This window comes from Scleropages formosus, chromosome 11, assembly GCF_900964775.1.
Source record: "Scleropages formosus chromosome 11, fSclFor1.1, whole genome shotgun sequence".
In the NCBI taxonomy this organism is placed as follows: domain Eukaryota; kingdom Metazoa; phylum Chordata; class Actinopteri; order Osteoglossiformes; family Osteoglossidae; genus Scleropages; species Scleropages formosus.
In genome coordinates this window covers 3453202-3471992 of record NC_041816.1, presented here as the reverse complement: position 1 = coordinate 3471992, position 18791 = coordinate 3453202, and the positions used below count along the sequence as shown (strand labels likewise).

The 18791-nt window shown below is 45.2% G+C and overlaps 1 protein-coding gene across 9 annotated transcripts in view; it reads right to left on the bottom strand.

The window, feature by feature from the left end:
* Positions 1-18791, bottom strand: part of LOC108934644 (pleckstrin homology domain-containing family A member 7-like) — an 86276-nt gene that overhangs the window by 38847 nt on the left and 28638 nt on the right. The window contains exon 1 of one of the 9 annotated variants that reach the window (XM_029256106.1): positions 4861-5459. The exons of 7 other annotated variants lie outside the window; for them this stretch is intronic. The gene's annotated coding sequence lies outside the window, so the exon portion shown is untranslated. Of the gene's footprint in view, positions 1-642; positions 786-4860; positions 5460-18791 lie in introns of those variants that run through there. One more of the 9 variants, XM_029256107.1, reaches the window with a different exon arrangement.

The window sequence follows — 18791 nt, the reverse complement described above, 5'->3', positions numbered from 1 at the left end:
TCTTCCCACAGTGGAATAAACAAGCTGAGAGGGGGGCGACCTCTGACTCGGGAAGGATGTTAAAAAGGCACAACACAGTTCCTTATTGAACATCAAGGGATTAGGGCATTTCTTTGCTATTTCTGACCCTCATCGATACCATGCAGCTGGGAGCAAAGGATCAACTGCTTTGGACCATTGTTTCAACACTTTTGCTTTCCAGAGATCACCTTTTAAGTTTAATTTTTTGTCCGGCACACCTTCCCCATCCAAACAGGTGTTTTGCTTAAGGTCAAAAGTACAACAGTGGGGACCTTAGGGCTGCAGATCCTTGGTCAAAGCCCCAGTTCCCTTTCCACCATGGGAAGTGGGGCTTTGACCAAGCAGCATGGAACACACATGCTGTACGGTTGAGAGACGTCCCTGGGACCTCAGCAGAGCGGGGGATCGTTCATGCAGATGCCGTAATATGTATTTCGCAAAACGGTTTCTCTCCAGTCCACACCACCATGGGCGTGCACAGCACAGCATGAGACAGTTCAGCTAAGTTCTGATTGGCTGCCCTAAAGTCAAATCAGATATGATTGGTTGCCCTACGATCCACTCAGATCCCATTGGCCGCTCATTATGGTTCATTGTCCAATAGCAGAGAAAAACTTTTACCTTGCAGTTGGAAGCTCCAAGGTTCACTCTTGACCGGAATCCAGCTGCAGATGACCAAATTTGGCCGTTTGCAGACACTCCGACATCTCTGAACCTGGGAGTTGCTGGTTTCACAGCCGCTAGTGGAATCTAACACCGAGCGCAGATCACCCGAAATACCGTGCCGATTCCGTCACCGAGCAATAACAAAACCTCGGAGCAGCACCGCACAGCAACGTTAACGTGAGATATAACTGTTATTAACAGAACAGAAATCTTCTTTGTATTACAGGCAGAATGTGCCGGAACGTTTTATTTTTAGTCATTATCATTATTTCCACCGGCAGCGTGTTATTGTCGGAGCTCACCTAATCTTAATGAGCTCCACGTTTATTTCTGGTCTCGATAAACGGGGCTTTTTCTGCCAAGCGGCAGCTCATGTCTGGAAGCACAGAAACACTTAATGCCTTCGGTGTTCCATTTAATAAAGGCTCCTGGGCCTCCAAATGCCCAGATCGACTCCTCCTCGTCGCGAACCTTCCTGCGACACCGGTACAGGCCGGATCGAATCACCCCGCACTCATCCTGGGTTCAAGAAACAGCGGTGCGTCCGTCTCCAGGTGTCGGACGAGCGGACAAAGCCCACCTGGGCCCGGATCCCCGACGCGTACGGTCCAGGCTCTTTTCAGATGCCAGATCCTCCACGAGGCGTTCGCGTCAGAAACGAGGCTTTCGCCGTGGCTTTTATCAGCAAACGGTGGCACCTGTTTGCACTTTAAAAAAGAATTTTTCCACTTTATGAGGCGACAACAGACTGGCAAGAACTTATCATACTCGAAAACATGGACCTATCTAATGTATCGCACTTTCACACATATCTCCATTAATCGCAGTCACAGGAGTACATTAATCTTTTTGCAGCTGGCATGTCTCTCGAAAAAAGCTTACAATGAACTTACAATGATTTACTAATTTATTTCGCTGGGTAATTTACTGTATCACTTCAGGGTAAGAACTTTGATCGAGGGTACTACAGCAGGAGGTGGGATTCCAGCCCACTTCTTATGGAGACAGTTGGGGACCCACTCTCGGGCTTTGGGAACGTTTCATAGTATTTCGCACACAGCCTATTCGTCAGTTTATTCACCTGCAAACCAAAATTCGTGCTGTTAGACACAACACTTACTGGTCAAGCAAAAGAGGAGTAGAAGTGTTTACAGAGTCGGCCGAGATAACGTTCACGCCGGCACCTGAAACGTCCCCTGTTCGCATGCAAACACAAGGGCAGTGGCAGGAGAGCTGTGCCACAAGCCCCTGCATGGAAAAATAAGTGGGAAATCAAATTAGTGATTTCATTTCCTCTGTGCGCTGTGTTTTTTCTTGACTTCCTGACATAGGAAAGGGGAGCATGGGTGGACAGAAAAACACTACAAAGCATGCAGTACAGTTAAATCTCCTTTTGCTGTCGGGTGTGGACTGAATGGGAGTCAGGGCAAGGTGGGGTCTAACCTCATCCCATCACACTCATCCTTTTACCTCTGTAGACCACAGAGGCAGTTAAAGACAAGAAGTGATCTCAATTAAACGCTGGCACATCAGCGAACTCCTGCCCAGATCGACGTAGGAAATAGATACACTGTTGGGTACCTCTGCTCACAAGTGGATTTTATATTTATGTTTATAATTTGCCAAATATGCCTGCTATGTGGCAGGTCTGGGGTTCGAGTCCCGCTTGGGGTGCATTGCGACGGACTGGCGTCCCATCCTGGGTGTGTCTCCTCCCCCTTCAGCCTTGCATAGAGGCTTGGAAGAGCCTACGTAGAGGCTTGTGGCACAGCGGTTGTTGACAATGGATGAACGGATGGATTTGGAAAACGTATTTATTTGTTTTAATTTTACATTATTTTTATCCTATCTAAGCATATTTATTTATGTGGGCGGCAGGCGTAGCCGTTATCAAATGACCCATGCTGTAGCAGTACCCCGAGCAAGGTAATTGTATGAAGCCTAGTGTACACTCCAACATCGTAAGTCGCCTTGGAGAAAGGCGTGCGATAAATCAATTAAAATCTGGTTGTTATTCAATGCAGAACAACTCAGCAGTAACCACGTAGCAACAAATAAATGCAAGATCTATGTAATGTTAATGCAAGCAGATTGTAAACGCAAGAATGCCGTGCCAAAAATGTCGTTAAACCCTAATCCACTTTGTGTAAAATTATTAATCATGCAGATTTACAGCACAGAGGCCAACGTCAACAGAAAGGAGCGTGCTCCGTGCTTCGCTGTTTTTCGGATGTGTGCGTGCGCTGCGACTCGAGCTCGCCCCTCTCCATTAGAATAATCGGTGTTCTTCGCTCCTTCGTCTTCCTCGCGTTATTTCTGAGCTGCTGATCGTGGGAATCCTGCGTGTTGCCACGCCAAGAACAGACCGGTGCTCGGGCACGGAGCTCGCCCCGTCCACATGTGTCTTCTGACCCCTCGCTTTGACTGATCACATCAGGACAACAGCACACAGATTCATACACTATGCACAGATGCTTTTACACAAAGACATTTCGCATTTAGCTTATTTATACAAAAACAGCAGATCCTGAACAAAATGACAGCCCCGTTCCCAGTTATGGTCACTTTGTTCATAAGTCCCTCCGACCGGAGGTCAAGCTCCCCCTTCATCTTAACAGTCACGGTGCGATAAGTTATAAATAATAGCATTTACGTATTCATCCATTCATTTGGTTGATACTTCTCTCTGATGTCACTTACAATGTTAAGCTGCTTATAAGTATTCATAGAACTGGAGAATTTTTACTGTAGCAATTCAGGCCAAGTACCTTGATCAAGGGTACTTCAACAGGAGGTGGATTCAAACCTTTGAGTCCAAGATGTCATCTCTCACCACCACGCCACCTGTTGCCCGTCATACTTTGCTATCCTTTACGTTTCTACGCTGGGTCAGCAAATTCAAGAATTTCAAAAAGTCCAAAGGAAAAATCTAAAACATTATCATCAGTTATCTGGTGTCAAATCCATATTGTGTGCTTTGAAACAGGTAAGAAGGAAGTTTGTGCTAATGGTGTTCGAGTGAAATGCTGGAAACTCACACGTTGTCTGAAACCACTTGTCCCAAGCGGGGTCGCAGCAAGCCAGGTCCTATCCTGGCTACACAGGGCAGAAGGCTGGAGGGGGAGATGACACACCCAGGACAGGACACCAGTCCCTCGCAAGGCACCCCAAGCAGGACTCGAACCCCAGACCCATCGGAGAGCAGGACCCAGTTAAACCCACAGCACCACCACACCTCCCGTGATGCTGGAAACGATATATGTATTTTTAGGTGACATAGCACAGAATACTGCACTGGGCTACAGCACTTGTAAATATCAACCACTGGTTAAAAAAGCCTTGATTGGCCTATCTACATTCCCACAACACTTCCCTGAAGTTAAACAACACTCGCGTCCCGTAAGTGCTCCGTTTGTCTCCGTATCTCCTGGAATGTCTGACCACACTGGAGAACCTGCGTTCTCAGAGCGGGCATGTCCAGCCAAAGGTTGCGTCTATATAAAGATTTCCAGATAGCGTGCGTTTGGAGAGCAGCACAGAGGTGGATCGTTAACTTTTTTCCTAAACAGGAACGTAGTGTGTTGTGGTCCCAGCATGGGATCATGCGGTCCACGTGAAATCAGCAGCCAAAGCTGTTTACCTTGGCATGGAATTGTGCACAGTGTCCCGAGCAAGTCTGAGTGCACCGAGTGTCCATGGAGCCTCCTGTTGGATCTCAGCCCTCAAGACATATTGAGATAAATCACCTTCCGTTGTCTATGTTATTAGTAAAAGCCGGAGAATTATGGGTTGCACCTGTACCGTGCACTTTCCTGAGCAGAGAGGTTGAGTGTTTCGTCCCTCGGTTGACCACAAAATGTTATCACAGCTGCGCAGCCGAGACTTTTTGAGTGCTGTGCTCTGGTAAAGAAACTGTGGTCTTTCGCATTGTTTTTTCAGCAGAGGACAATCGCTGAACTCAGCGTGAGTCCAAGGTACGCCCACCGCACTGTTCCGGCCTGCCCGGAAAAACACGGGGCTTCGCTGATGTTTGGCGGGTCGCGATAGCCACAAAGCCATGCCTCCGTTTCCTTGGCTGAACTACTGCACAGGTTACATCTGCTACTCGATGCCCATTATCTCTCTTCATCATCTCGCCCCAGGCTACGGAAAGCTTTTCCTGCACGAATTTACCTGTTCCCTCATGGCCGATTATCCAGTAAGTTCTCGTCCCGTTCCTCTGGTCCTCTTGATCTTCCTGGCTTTGGATCACTGTCGACTCAATGGCCACATCCAGGGCCAGGAAAGGGGGACGGGGTCGGCGGACGGTGTTTCAAAGCTTCGCCCCACGTTCAGAAAAAAGCTTCCACCTGCTCTTCCACTCTCCCCTCTATCTTCAGGACTTAGTGAGATGCCACAGACCTTCTTACAGGGCTACCTCTCATCCACGCCTTCCAGATGAGCGGGACTTTTTCACGGACAATAGCTCTGCCAAGAGCCACGGAGTGGGAAAGGGAACCTATCCTGTCTTTTCTCTCCAAGAAAAGCAGAACCTTTTACCTTTTCCAGTCTCATAGAGCTCCTTGCACCCAAAGCATTGGCTTCTCACAGTAATCAACAGCTCCTCCACCCAAAGGCGAGTCTAGATCTGAAACCCAACACCATCCACCTCTGTTGTCGCTGAAGGACGACCTGATCCTTCCTCGGCATGGCAGCCCGCTGGAGTGGGAAGTTCTGATTCCGCTCCGGCTGCGGGTTCTGGTGGAAGGCGAGGCTCCCGGCTCCTGATTGGCCGGAGCCTCTCGGCTTGGCAGGGATCCGACCAACGAGGAGCCGCGCCTCCACGCAACGCCGTCTCCATTCTACCATCGCGCATTGTGACACTGAACAGAGGAATGCATTTCCCCTTTGTGAACCGCCTCTGCGTTCAGAGCCAAGTGGCCTTTGTCAACTGTTGCACAGTAATTCCATCACAAATGCCTACATTACGAGCCTAATGACCTCGTTCACTTGCGTTCAGCGGCTCTGTTATAACAACAACACGAGAACTCATCAAGGGAAAAAAAATAACGTTTCCTGCCCAACAAAGCGGGTGATATTTGCTCACAGCCAGAGTAAATATTGTATCTGATATGAGTACAAGACTGCTTAAAGGAACAAAACTAGTAAAAACTACAAATCACACATTTCATACGACACGTTAATTTATCATAGACAACAATATGTCACCTATCAGCAGTGCGAACTGATCCATCCACTTATAGTGTGTACACGTGGTGTGACGGCTTTGACAGCTATAGCATCTTATTATTACCTAAAAATTCAAATTACGCATCCTTGACATATTCTATCAATAGCAGGGACTCACATATTTTTTTAATATCTCAAGGTATCCTGAAGAATGAAATATTTTAAGCTTGAACATCTGCTGAACGCACTAATTTCATTGACACTGTAAGAAAGCAATGTGATTTCAGCTCCGTGATATTCTAACAGCTCATACTTCTTGCAGAACTGACAACTGGGAAAGCCGATCATAAACAAGATGGAAAAACAGGTTCAGGATTGACACCGGTGGACTGGGATGAGCAAATATGGGAGACATAGTTCAGAGGAAACTCTTTAGTCTTTGGCTGTGGTTTCATAACAAGAGTCATCCAGTGCATATGAAGAGCATTAGTATCACTGTAAGTCTGTCTGACTGGGCGATGAAAGACCAGTTTACCTACCCATGCAGAGTATAAGTTGTTAACTGTTAATGATTAGACATTACGGCATGGGAGGATCATAGATGGATAGGTAGATCGTTTGTATGCTGGGCATATACTGTGTTAAAATTCGATTGTGCACTCTTTAGAGAACTTGCCATTTGTTTGCCCAGCGATGCAGAGAAAGAAATCATATAATCAATTTATAAATTTACAAACACTTATGAAAAACCATATATGATGGCAGGTTGTGTTTCCCTGCAAACAAATTTAAAGAGCTGTAGTCAGTAAACTTAAGCGCTGTTGAGTCGATGCAGAGCCTTAATGATCAGAGTTCCTCCAGAATGTTCTCTCCTCCACTTGTATCCTGAGGGCCGAAAGATTTGTGCCCAGTGTCGCTGTGACTGAGTCCATCCATCGGGTCGCCTCCATTCTCATATTCTCCGTCTTATCCGACATTCTCAATCTTTGTCTTTTCAAGAGAATCTGATCTTCTCATGAAGTGTCCAAAGTGTGACAATGCCACTCTCATCAGTTGTGCTTCCAGTGAGAGTTCTGGCCTAATCTGATCTAAGATCCATCTGTTTCCTTCACCTCCATGATGTCCTTAAAATTCTTCTCCAGCACTACAGTTTAACAGTACGCTTCGTCTGTAGCTGTAGGTTCTGTTGATGATTATAAAACTGAGCGAACAAGGGCCAGAAGATGGATTACCGCAGACCTCTACTGCTTGCTCTGTATATGGCCAAATATGCATTTCAATATTTAATAAATCTAAAGAAACGCAAAATGTTCCACAAAATAAAATTGGAACATTTCCCAAGATGCCATGTCGCCTGATTTCCGCCATCGAACCAAATTATGTTGTTCTGTCTGGTCGGACTGCGGAAGATGCTCTGATGTTTAAGGCTCAAGCCATCAAGGCAAATGAGAGACATTATGAGAAGGCGGAAACCTACACGTGCATCGCCGGGGGTCTCAACTTTTTAGGCTGATGAGCGTTAAATCCGTGGTTTCGGCATCTCGGTGCAGTTTTCCTACACAGCTGAACTCCCCACAGGAGCCGATTCTGATCTCTTTGTATTACGACAGGGATTTTTTTCGTGTATTTTGGCAGACGAACTGCACAGGATGTGAAAATGAATCCATTCTGGTTCCTTCAAAACAATATTTATCTGGATTGCGTCGTGCTAAAAAAAGCATTTGAATAACAGATCTGACCAGGTGTGTATTTTCATTTAATGCTGTTACACTCTGCTCCGCATACCGACTCGTGGCACCAACAATGGCCTTTCCCGAGGTGCTCATCAGCAACTGCTCTACCACAAAAGAGCTCTGAGTCCAGTTCGCCTGCAACCTCACAGACATCGCTCGCAACCCGCCTGACTTCCCCCCTTCTGCTGCACAGAGAAAACCCATCTTTCATCATTAATCCGGCAGGATGCGGGGCACACCGTCGAGTCACACGTGCGCTGCGGCGCGAATCGGACCCGCTTTGTTGGACGCCCTACACAACGTGAGGGTGGCCCTGATCCCATTCCCATCTGGGGCGGAGCAGGAAGGGTGCTTTCGTCACTGGCGGTGGGGGCAGGAACATCGTCATGGGGAAACAGCAATGGAATTAACCCCACCCCACACCGTAAATTAACATCTCAGTTGTTCATACTGCCTAATAAAAACAGCTCAAAAGCACCAAGCTGCTGTGCTTGGAGTCTCCAGTTAAATAATTTTCATTTAATTTTTTTTTGGGAGACACTAGTCTCCAAAGCAACCAAACTGTCTGATGTCACTTTAGATGGGTAGCTCTATATGGAATCCGTAGAAAGTAGAAAATTTTAAACATTGTCAAGGGCATGACATGAGTCGCAGCACATAGAATTGATAGGAAATACTATGGTAATTGTGAAAAATGGTATAATGTAAATTTTGGGAGTAGACAGGAGATCCATGGCATGCAAAATTGCTCCTGGTGAAAGAAACACATGTAAGAAGTTAAAGTTGCTGAGACACATCTCTCTATACACATTCTGTATGAAGAAAGCTGTTTATTGGCGCACAGCTGCTTTGCCGCAAATTGCCTGGTTTTTCACTGCAAATCTTCAGCGTTTATTTGTCGAACATACGTCTCCCCGGTGCAAAGCAAAGCCTTCTTTCTGGCCGGTTGTGTTCAGCTTCAGTAACAGACCCCTCTAAGCTTCCAAAGTGCACATTCCTGGGCTATGTTGGGCTCTGGAGGGAATTCACGGAAAAGTCCGGAGCAAGTGCCGCGCTGCGTGGTGGTGGGGGGCAGGAAGCCGGGGGAGGGGTGCGGAGACAGGTTTTCCTGTTTTGATGCTCGCAGATGGGAATCAAAAAAGTGCATGGTGTGTGTGATGGGTGTGTGCGTGGGTGGGTGATGACCTTCAACATGTGCACAGGACTCTTTTACAGACTTTGACAGGGATACTGCTGAGGCCCAGACTTTTGGGGCAAGTAGATCCAATAAAGCTTAGCTCGCAGGTTAATCCCAGAGATCTGATCTTTTTCCGCTGCATTCTTGAGATGTTTCTTAAAGGTCACCGCCTTGCCCACATCTTGCATAGGGCCTACAGACGCCGGGACCGTGTTTTAGTGCCTCGCTGTAGTATTTACATATTTATTCCATGCAAAATAAATGACAAACGGGCTCCATCAGCACAGATCACCTCCTAGGATGTTGTTCTTTGGAAGAGTGTAAAAGAAGACATTTGGCATTACTGAGCACTTTCTTTCTACCCTTTCCAAAGCCTTACTGTGTCACTAAATGACCAAGCGCATTCCATTCACACTTATTATATTATGCATTTTATGTAGATGACACTTTTCAGTGTTAAATGACTTCACCAATTCAGTAAAGTACCCTGCCCAAAGGGTACTCTACAGCAGGAGGTGGGATTTGAACCTGGGAGTTCAGGGCAGCATGTCAACCCACTACACCACCTGCTACCCCTGACACTTAACCAGAAGATTTGGTTCAGAAAGAGAAGCAATATAATGCATTAGGTCTATGAACAATAGACAAAGGCAGAAATACCAGACCCTTGGGCTCAAGGTGGAAGTGGGCCATATATTCACTAACTCCTCAGCGTACAGTTTGTTTACTGTGCACCTCTTCATTGTGCACTTTACCCCATAAATGCAAAATCCATGCGGCTTGCATTGCATTCCGTCCCATGAACATCGGATTTTGCAATTATGACAAATAAACTGCATAAAAAAATCCAACTTGGAATCGAAATTTCTCAGTTATGTTCTGCAGTAGAAACTGGGGTCACGACTCCAATAAATCTGAGCCAATGATCCGTGTGGAAGCCTGAGCAAGCAAGACAGCAGTACCGTACCCTGTAATGATTTCAAAACAGCAACTACGCCAAGCAGGATTCTCTGGAATACCTCTATGTACTGGTTATCGATAATATTTATTTATTTATCTACTCTCTTTCTCCAAATTGCCTTAAAATATTAGGTTTTTACACTGAGATATTACAATAATTTGCCCATTTATACGGCTGAGCATTTTTTCCAGTAAATTCAGGGTAAGGTCCTTGGCCAAGGGTACTACAGCAGGAGCAGGGATTCAAGCCTCGCTCTTTTGACTGAAAGGCAAAGATAATCACTACTACTTGCAGTTGCTGAGCTGCAAGAAAATTTGGGAAAGGTTAGATTTAAAAAAAACAAAGTTTAAAGCATCACCTGCTGAGCCAAAGGAAGCATTTACAGTACATTCTGCTCTTATTCTTTATTGCCAAACAGTTTCTTGAACGCTACTGTTATGTTCCATCAATTCTTTCGTATCTAATCAACTTCCATAGTCTGAACATTACCACTTGAAGGTCCAATTCAGATCTTTGCTGTGCTGTTTCCACAAAAATCTACTGCTGTTCAACGTGGGTCACACCAGAACTTCATTTAATCAACTGCACAACATTTACACATCCATAAATATTTATAATGGGTCATTTCAAGTAATTCATCAATAGCGTCAGAGTTAGAGGGACTAGCTCAATGACTTTTGAACTGCATGGTGTTTTTTTTGAAAGGTTGGGTTTTCGGGTGGTTGGGTTAGTGCCATATATAAATTATAAAAATTTTAACATCGCTCAATGTGATGAAACATCACTTGGATTCAGAAACCTTGTTGGGCCCACTTTTTTAAATTTTTTAATTTAAAAAAATTCACCATTTTATTATTATTATTATTATTATTATTATTATTATGTCATTCACCATATACCTTATCCTTGGTGCCTTCCCATTCTTTTACCTCCCATGACAGTTCTAGAATACCAAGCACCTCTGCTAGGGGACTATTGGCCGGCCTGTTTTAAACATAAAGATAGATAACAGAGAGTTGAGGTGCCCTGCAGACGGTGAAGACAACTAGTAGCATAATGGCTAGAGCTGCTGCTTTTGGACCCAAAGGTCACAGATTTGAGCCTCGCCTCTAGTTGTAGTACTCTTGAGCAAGGTGCTTACCCTATCTTGCACCAGTAAAATTGCCCAGTTGTACAAATGGGTAAATAACTGTTAGTACCTTAACATTATAAGTTGCTTTGGAGAAAAGACTCAGCTAAATGAATAAATATGACAAAAAAAACCTCATTCATTTGCTTAGATTATTTATCTACTTATTTATCTCTGTTTCCACATTATAAATCTAGGATTAGTAGTTTAATTGGCAGCCATCTGCAACGGGTAAAATCTTGAGAGATTCTATCTGGTGAGATTCTACCTAACTAGTAAACCATTTTTTAAGATCATCCATGCCTTATTATTGAGACTTTTACATTTACTCATTCAGCTGACACTTTTCTCCAAAGCGACTTACAATGTTAAGCTACTTACAATTATTTACCCATTTATAAAGCTGAGTAGTTTTTACTGGAGCAATTGCTCAAGGGTACTACAGCCAGAGGTGGGATTCAAACCTGTGACCTTTGGGTCCAAACACAGTGTTACCAGACTCAAAAAAACCTGTAGTTGTTTGAAAAGATCAATTCCATCACGCATGTAAACTGAGGAAATGAGTGGTGCATCACCATCACTGTGTCCCTTCACAAATCTCTGTTTTCAAGTCACATGGTGTAGAAATTAATATACACCCAGCCATGTGGCTGCAGGATACGGAAGACCGCTGGAGATCTTGCGCTTCCACAATTCTACATTTGAGCCACAACCCATGACCGGTTTCATACACAAAGGGTACGCGTATGCAGCTACTCATCTCCCTCGTGGAGGATCTGCTTGCTGCATCTGGCTGCATCTGCAGTGCTGGCTCAGTCAGTCACAGAGCACGTGTGGCAAATATGTTGACTCATCTCATCTTCTGAGGAAGTGCAGGCTCAGAGAGTCCAGCTCCTTTATGTTTCACATCATTTTACAGACAAGAGACGGACGTCCAAACGCCCGATAATTAGCAGGTTACACAGAGCCTACCGGATCTCTGTATACCGCTCTTTCTCCCTCCCACACCCCCCATGGTGGCAGAGCATTCAGCTACAGGGCACCTAAATTATGCAACACACTGCCTGCTTCTGTGAAAGACGGCCCCTCTGCCGCTGTTTTCAAACTGGCACTGATAACCCATCTGGTTACTGCAGCTTTTCGGTAGATGGACATCGGTACCAGCACACCAACGTTCTCCTGATGCCACCTAAAGCCGAGAATAGACCACCAGACACTCCCCCCAATGGATAAGCCATCTGGGCCTGGACTATGACTTCTGCCTCCTGTCTTGCCTGTACTGATAACTTTTAGTTATAAACACATCTAGTCCTCTGTAACCACATTGGAATTCCCAGGAAGGGTGGGCTGCTGCTGGCACTTGGACACCCAAAGGTTTATTTTTCTCTCCATCTCTGTGGCTGGGAGTTTTTTTTTTCCTCTCCTCAGCTGCCAGCTGTCTTACTTAACCAACTCGGCCAACCATCCATTATCGCTCTTTCTGTAACTTTCTCGCTTGTATCCATCGGTCAGCACTCCGCTGAGCACAGTACTCAACCGGAGATCAGCTGATCGACACTGATGGAGTGCAAGTTTCGCTTCGTGCTCAGATAATTTACGAGGAGGGGCTTAGAGACCGAAAAACTCAAAGTAACCTCAGTTTGAGGTGCCACACATAATCATCATAACGACGATCGCACCAAGTAGCTAAAGCATTAATGGATGAAGGGTACTGCAAACCACATTCATTCATCTCTCCGATACACCACAACGTGCAAAAAAACATGCAAAGAGGTTCAAGATCATCCGGTTCAAGAACAGGACCTTTAAATGGAAAGTGTGGAACTGGTGGGAAGCTAAATGTCAGACAACAAATTAACACTATGATTAGACATGAGTGTATAATGGCGTTTACACAAATGGCTGCGTATCAAATAAGACGATCTAGAGTCGACGCTGGGAAACTGCATTTGGAGAGCAACCTCAGAACAGTCAAGGGTGATGTTCCTGTGTTGCTGCAACTCTGCGTTGGAGCGGCTGACCTTGCAAATAAACACGGCAACATCGAATAACCTTCACACCGCCTACAGCTCACCTCTTCTTTTCTTTTTCTTAGAGCAACACCTGTTTTGTTGCAGTCAGAGAAACAACAAGGATACAAAGAAATCATGTTTGCGTTGGCCAACTTTGGCGCTCCGCTTTCCGCCCTTTCAAGGTCGGAAACCACGGAAGCGTGGTTTTATTACTGCACGTGGTTTTCCAGCTTCTGAATGAAGAGAGGGCCTGAGTTTGCCTACATGTGCAACAGATCAAGGAAAACTCAATGAAACCTTCATCCGGCATCTCAGCCCTCTAAGGAAAAATGTTGATCCGGCAATGAGGAGCTAATGACACCGATAAGGGATGTGAAGAAGCGCTACTGAAAGCCAACGAGGCCTTGGATCCCTGAGGAATTCCCTACCACCAGAATGCATCAAGTTATCGCAGCGATCCTACACGAGTTGTACTTTTATTAATCCACCTAGGTTAAACAATGTCTCCATCCATCGCTGCCTACATGAGGATTATGTCAGTACAATGAACACTGACACATATGCTCATATCAATAATGGTGCTTTACAGAAAATGAGGCCTTTCTAAGAGCTCTGGCTCAGGAAGCAATGCGGTTGGTATTTTGCTGCCGCTTCATTTACAAGCTACCTACACCGTGCTGAAAGAGTTAAGAAAAATGTGCATTGTTATTATAAATAAAATGAAGCGGTGACAAACTGCCACTGGAAGCACGAATGATGAGGCGGAGGCTTTCGTGCTTCGGATATGTGACGAGAAGATCAGATTGTCTTCTGCGAGACAGCGGTGCGTGGAAAAGCTGGAGAAAAAAGAAGAGGATGAGCAGAGACCAGACGGATGGACTCGATCGCAGTGACGGCGGACACTTCGAACACGAAGGACAAAAGCAGGGGACGAAACCTCCCAGACACAGTCTGACTGCATTTAACAGCAGTAACAATGTAATTAGCGTAAAAACAAGGCTGCAAATAACAGTCTTTCACTTTGCTTTCTCTCCTCCCTATTCTCTCTCTCCTTGACCTTTCAGAAATTAATAAAGAATCCCTCAGTAAACTGAAATTTTCAATTAAATCGTCCTATCACTCAGACTCCAATTATATATTACATACTCCAATTATACCATTTATTATAATGAATGCTAATCAAAATAACGGACGAAAATTAACTGCTTTCTTTACATTTAGAGGTTACGACTTAATAATAATAATACACAAACCCTGAGAAAACGAGACAATTCCTCTAAACAACTGAGCTCTGCAGTCACGACTGCCTTTTGAGTACGACGTGGTTCCTTTCTTTATTTCCACCACACATTATATGAATATGAATACCTCATAAAGCCCTTCCAAAACTGACAGTGGGCACATTTTACATGCACATGAATTTATTTGCGCAGATCTCATATTACGCCCTGGTATACAATACAGAACATTCATTTCTTCCACGATGGATAATGCAGAAGCCATGAACTGGTAATTATAACTGTAATTATTGGAAATACTGAGTTTTTCTACTCTAAAGTGATGTGCCAGACTTCTTTAAACATGTCTTGGATGAACCCCGTTTGAGGACCACTGGGGAAATAACAGAAACGCCGTCAGTTCTGCTATAATGCTTCTTTTAATTAAGTGATTTGGAGGGATGTGAACAAACGGAGGAATGCAATTTCTGTAACGCAAAGACTTGTGATTCGGGAATAATACGAGCGCGTTCCAAGCACCGCAGATAAAGATGTGTGTCCGACGTGTGGGATTCTCAGTCACGAGCTTCTAAGCGATGGTTCATAGTATTTTTTTCTTTTTTAGATTTTTTAGATTTCGCATTTAATTTTGATCTGTTGCGTTACAGTTAAACGTGGCTGACCAAAGCGACAAGTGTAAGGAAGCGTTCTGCTGGCCCAAAAAAGGCTAAAGTCACGAGCTGCATTTCTACACGCTCTATCGCTTATCTGCGATGAATTCTGCACTGTCATCTTATTTCATGTTCGGTGCTCAATATGTTTTCGGGACGGTGATTACTGATTTTGGTGTGCTCTACACTGGCACCGCTGTCCCAACTGAAACTATTATTTTTGGCATGGGCGCACACACCCCATCTGACACCGCTTGTCCCATACGGGGTCGCGAGGAGCCGGAGCCTAACCCAGCAACACGGGGTGAAAGGCTGGAGAGGACACACCCAGGACAGGACGCCAGTCCACTGCAAGGCACCCCAAGCGGGACTCGAACCCCAGAACCACCGGAAAGAAGGACCCGGTCCAAGCCACTGCACCACCGGGCCCTCCTTTTCGGCATGCAAATTAGGCATACGGTGGTGTGTCGTAAGAACACAACCGTTGTGTCATAGTAGAAGTGACTGTATTTCAACAGACCCAAATGTAGATACTGCAAGAAATCATCCCTCAATGAATGACGCCAGAGAAGTACCAAGAGCGCACCAGGGTCCAGGTTGTCCAGTGTGCCACACCTCGGACTGCTCCCGTTACACACACTGAGCCCCTCGGTCACAGTGGTCTCTAGCCGCGTCTGCTCAGGTTCCGCATACCGTAGTGAAATTCAAGAGCCGAGACGCCGGTGGACTCCAGCAGCACGTTAGCGAATCGATCTCTCCATACACATCGGGGCCCTCCCAAGTAGCACCCAAGTGTTTCCGGCGGGCTCGCATTTCCAAATGTGCACACATGAGTGCGTGCGTGCGCCCGTGCGTCTAGTATCCGAGGCCGCGTCCAGGTGAATCGGACTCCGAAGAGCAGACGTCAAACCTGGGGGCATCCGCGCATCACAGCTCTCAAAAGTCGGCGGTTATTTTTGGCGAGACGCGCAGCGCAACCTCCGTCAGCGGAACCGACAGCCACGGGACGGGCCGTCGATCGCGAAGCGAGCCCAGCTGACCCGACTGCGCGGGATCTGCAGACCAACCGTTTGTCATGTGTCATTTAGTTGCTGCAAGAGAAAAAAAAAAACATCTCCTTCGTATCATAACCGAAGCTATGGGAAATTTCAGCTCTCTTTGACTCATATCTGTCGTTTAAAAAAAAAAAAAAAAAAAAAAAAAACACACACCTTTTCTTCACTTCCCATTCAGGCCACAGAAAATTCTTCACAGCTTCATTAAACTTCCATGATCTTCAGAGACAAATTGACTGCAGACAAATGACTCCTCTCTTCAGTAAAAACATTATCCGGGGAAACACTCGCCGTGTCACACCAGACGCAGAAATCCATTTTTTTCCCGTCATGGGAAGATGAATAAGTGGCTGTCAAACACACACACACGGGCTCTCACACACACACACACACACACACACACACACGTGCACGCTTTACACCTGCTCGCTTGCCATTTGTGAGTCATCCGTCTGATCTTCTCTAAGGAACATCAATCTTCCAACGGCAGAAAATGAAAAAGTCTTCCATAAATTATAGATGGAACATGTCAACTATCTTTTTTTCGCGTTGATTTCCTGTACGCCTCATATAAATGAGCAGAAGAAGCCCGTGACGTTTACGCCTCGCAAAGCCGGCATTCGCGAAGCAGATCCTTTCACGAGCGAACAAATTAAATGTCAGTATTACAGACAGACCCTGAATAGTCATCGATTCGTTCATCTGTCGTCGTTAACCTGCTCGTCCGACGCAGGGCCGCGGGGGGGCCGGAGTCTATCCCGGAAGCATAGGGCGTGAGGCTGGGTGCACGCAAGCACCGGTGCCAATTCCAATATTGCGATTGTGCAAAATATTTACAACGTAAATTAACCACGTATTTAGAAAATTTCTATGACAGCATAATGAAAATAACCACGGGTCAAAACCCGATGTCTTGCAAATCTGCCTCTTCCAAGAGAGCACATCGTGCATCCAGATAAAGCGAAGGGCAAACAGCATGTGCAGTGAAGTCCTTCAGTAATTTAAAATATAACTGTAAACAAAAATGTAAATCTCTCTACCCATGCTGAAGGTAACTCTGAGCGATCCTTGTTTGCAGAACGCTTTACGTCGTGCGCCGATACAGCGGTACCCCTCTCCCGAGACGTCTCCCTCAAGCCCGTCCCTCCAGTGCCGTTCATTCTCTCTTCAGGCTGTGCTTTGCGCAAGTATTTGTGGTAAACAGATCGGCCAACATTTGTTCGCAAAAGCTGTTTGCTTCTGTTCGCAAACATTTGCAAACAAGTAGCAGTCTAAAAGGAAACAAACACTCGAGCAACACTTCGGCAAACGGAACACCGAAAGGCAACTAAAACTGATACCGATGTCGTATAGACAGACCTGTCGGATTTGGGTCTTCCTTTCCAGAAGGAGACGTACCCTAGATAGATAGACGACGAAAATAAATTGTTCTCTTTAAAAGAGCACTTGGAGATCCGCCCCAAGCAATTCTCATAACTCTGAGAATTTAGGGAGAGTGCAGCTGAGATTTATTATTCCATCACCGCTGCAACCTGCGTCTTACACAATATGGCATTTAAGCAATATTACAATAAATTTAAACAAGCTACAAACTTACCTCTCAGACAAAAAATACAGAATCAAATGAGCCAGGCAGTCTGGAGTGCAGCAGATTCACCAGCTCCTAAACTTATTAAAACAACTGGAACCAGAAGTTTGTTGCAGAGTATTTTTTTTTTTTTTAAACCAAACTTGCTTTGACCACTAAATCACTCCCAATAAAAGCAAAATAAAACAGACATCTATGGAGTTATTCAGCTTTGAAGAAAAGCAACAGCACTAATAACAACAACAACAACAATAATAATATCAATAACTTTACATAATTTTGTGTTATTCTTTTTATTATATTGTTATTTTATATTGATTTTATATAATATAAAATATTGTAATACTAATAATAATATATTACAAATAAGGGGAGGTGCAGAGGTTCACTGGGTATGACCAGGTCCTGCTCTCTGGTGGGTCTGGGGTTCGAGTCCTGCTTGGGGTGCCTTATGATGGACTGGTATCCCATCCCGGGTGTGTCCTCTCCCCCTCCAGCCTCGCACCCTGTGTTGCTGGGTTAGGCTCTGGTTTGCCTCGACCCTGCTTAGGATGAGCAGTTTCAGACAGGGTGTGTATAATAATAATAATAATAAAGGTTGCCTTGGACAAAGATGCCTATTAAACCATGTTTACTAATAGCACCCAAGGGCAAGGGTAGAATAAAAAACACATCTGAAAAAAATTGTATAAATGCTAAACTTTATTGGACAAAAGTGTCAGCAAGGAGGCACAGTACTAATTATAGTAACTATAAAAAAAATCCAGCTGTGTAATAGTGAAGTATTGAAAGTAGTTTAGATTGCAAATGTAACAGTGGAAGACACTTTGGAAAAAGACATCAAGTCAAAAAGCATGGGAGGGGTGTTGGTGATGCTCCAAAGGGAGGTTCATCTGAGATGCAGACCCTTGGCAAAGCAGCAGTGACCCAATAATAACTGCTAATTGTAGCAGCACTTCGGTGGGATTCGAACCCAAGTCCTTCAACGCAAGTTGGGGGCTATAACCACTACACCACCTGCTGCAGTTACACCTACTTTTTCTCTCTCTCCCCCCAGTACACTCCCCTCCCAGCAGTGACCTCCTGTCTCTCACTCTCCACTCCTCTTTGGGGCCCCTGGTGGCCAAGTGCCTGCAGTACCCCTGCTGTCCTGTAGAGGGCTCCCAGGGGGGCAGCCCAGGGTCCCAGCATGGGTGCTGTAAGCCGCTGGCTCTCGGTGAAAAAGTTTAATTACGCAGAGAGGAAGAGCCACTACACAGACAGTGCTAATAGGTAACTTTGCAAAACTCACATGGGTATATTGCAATAAAGTGCAATCTAAAAAAAAAAACACACACTATTCTTGCTCCCATCTTATGAACACAGCTGGGGCCCAAAGTCCCCAAGTTTATT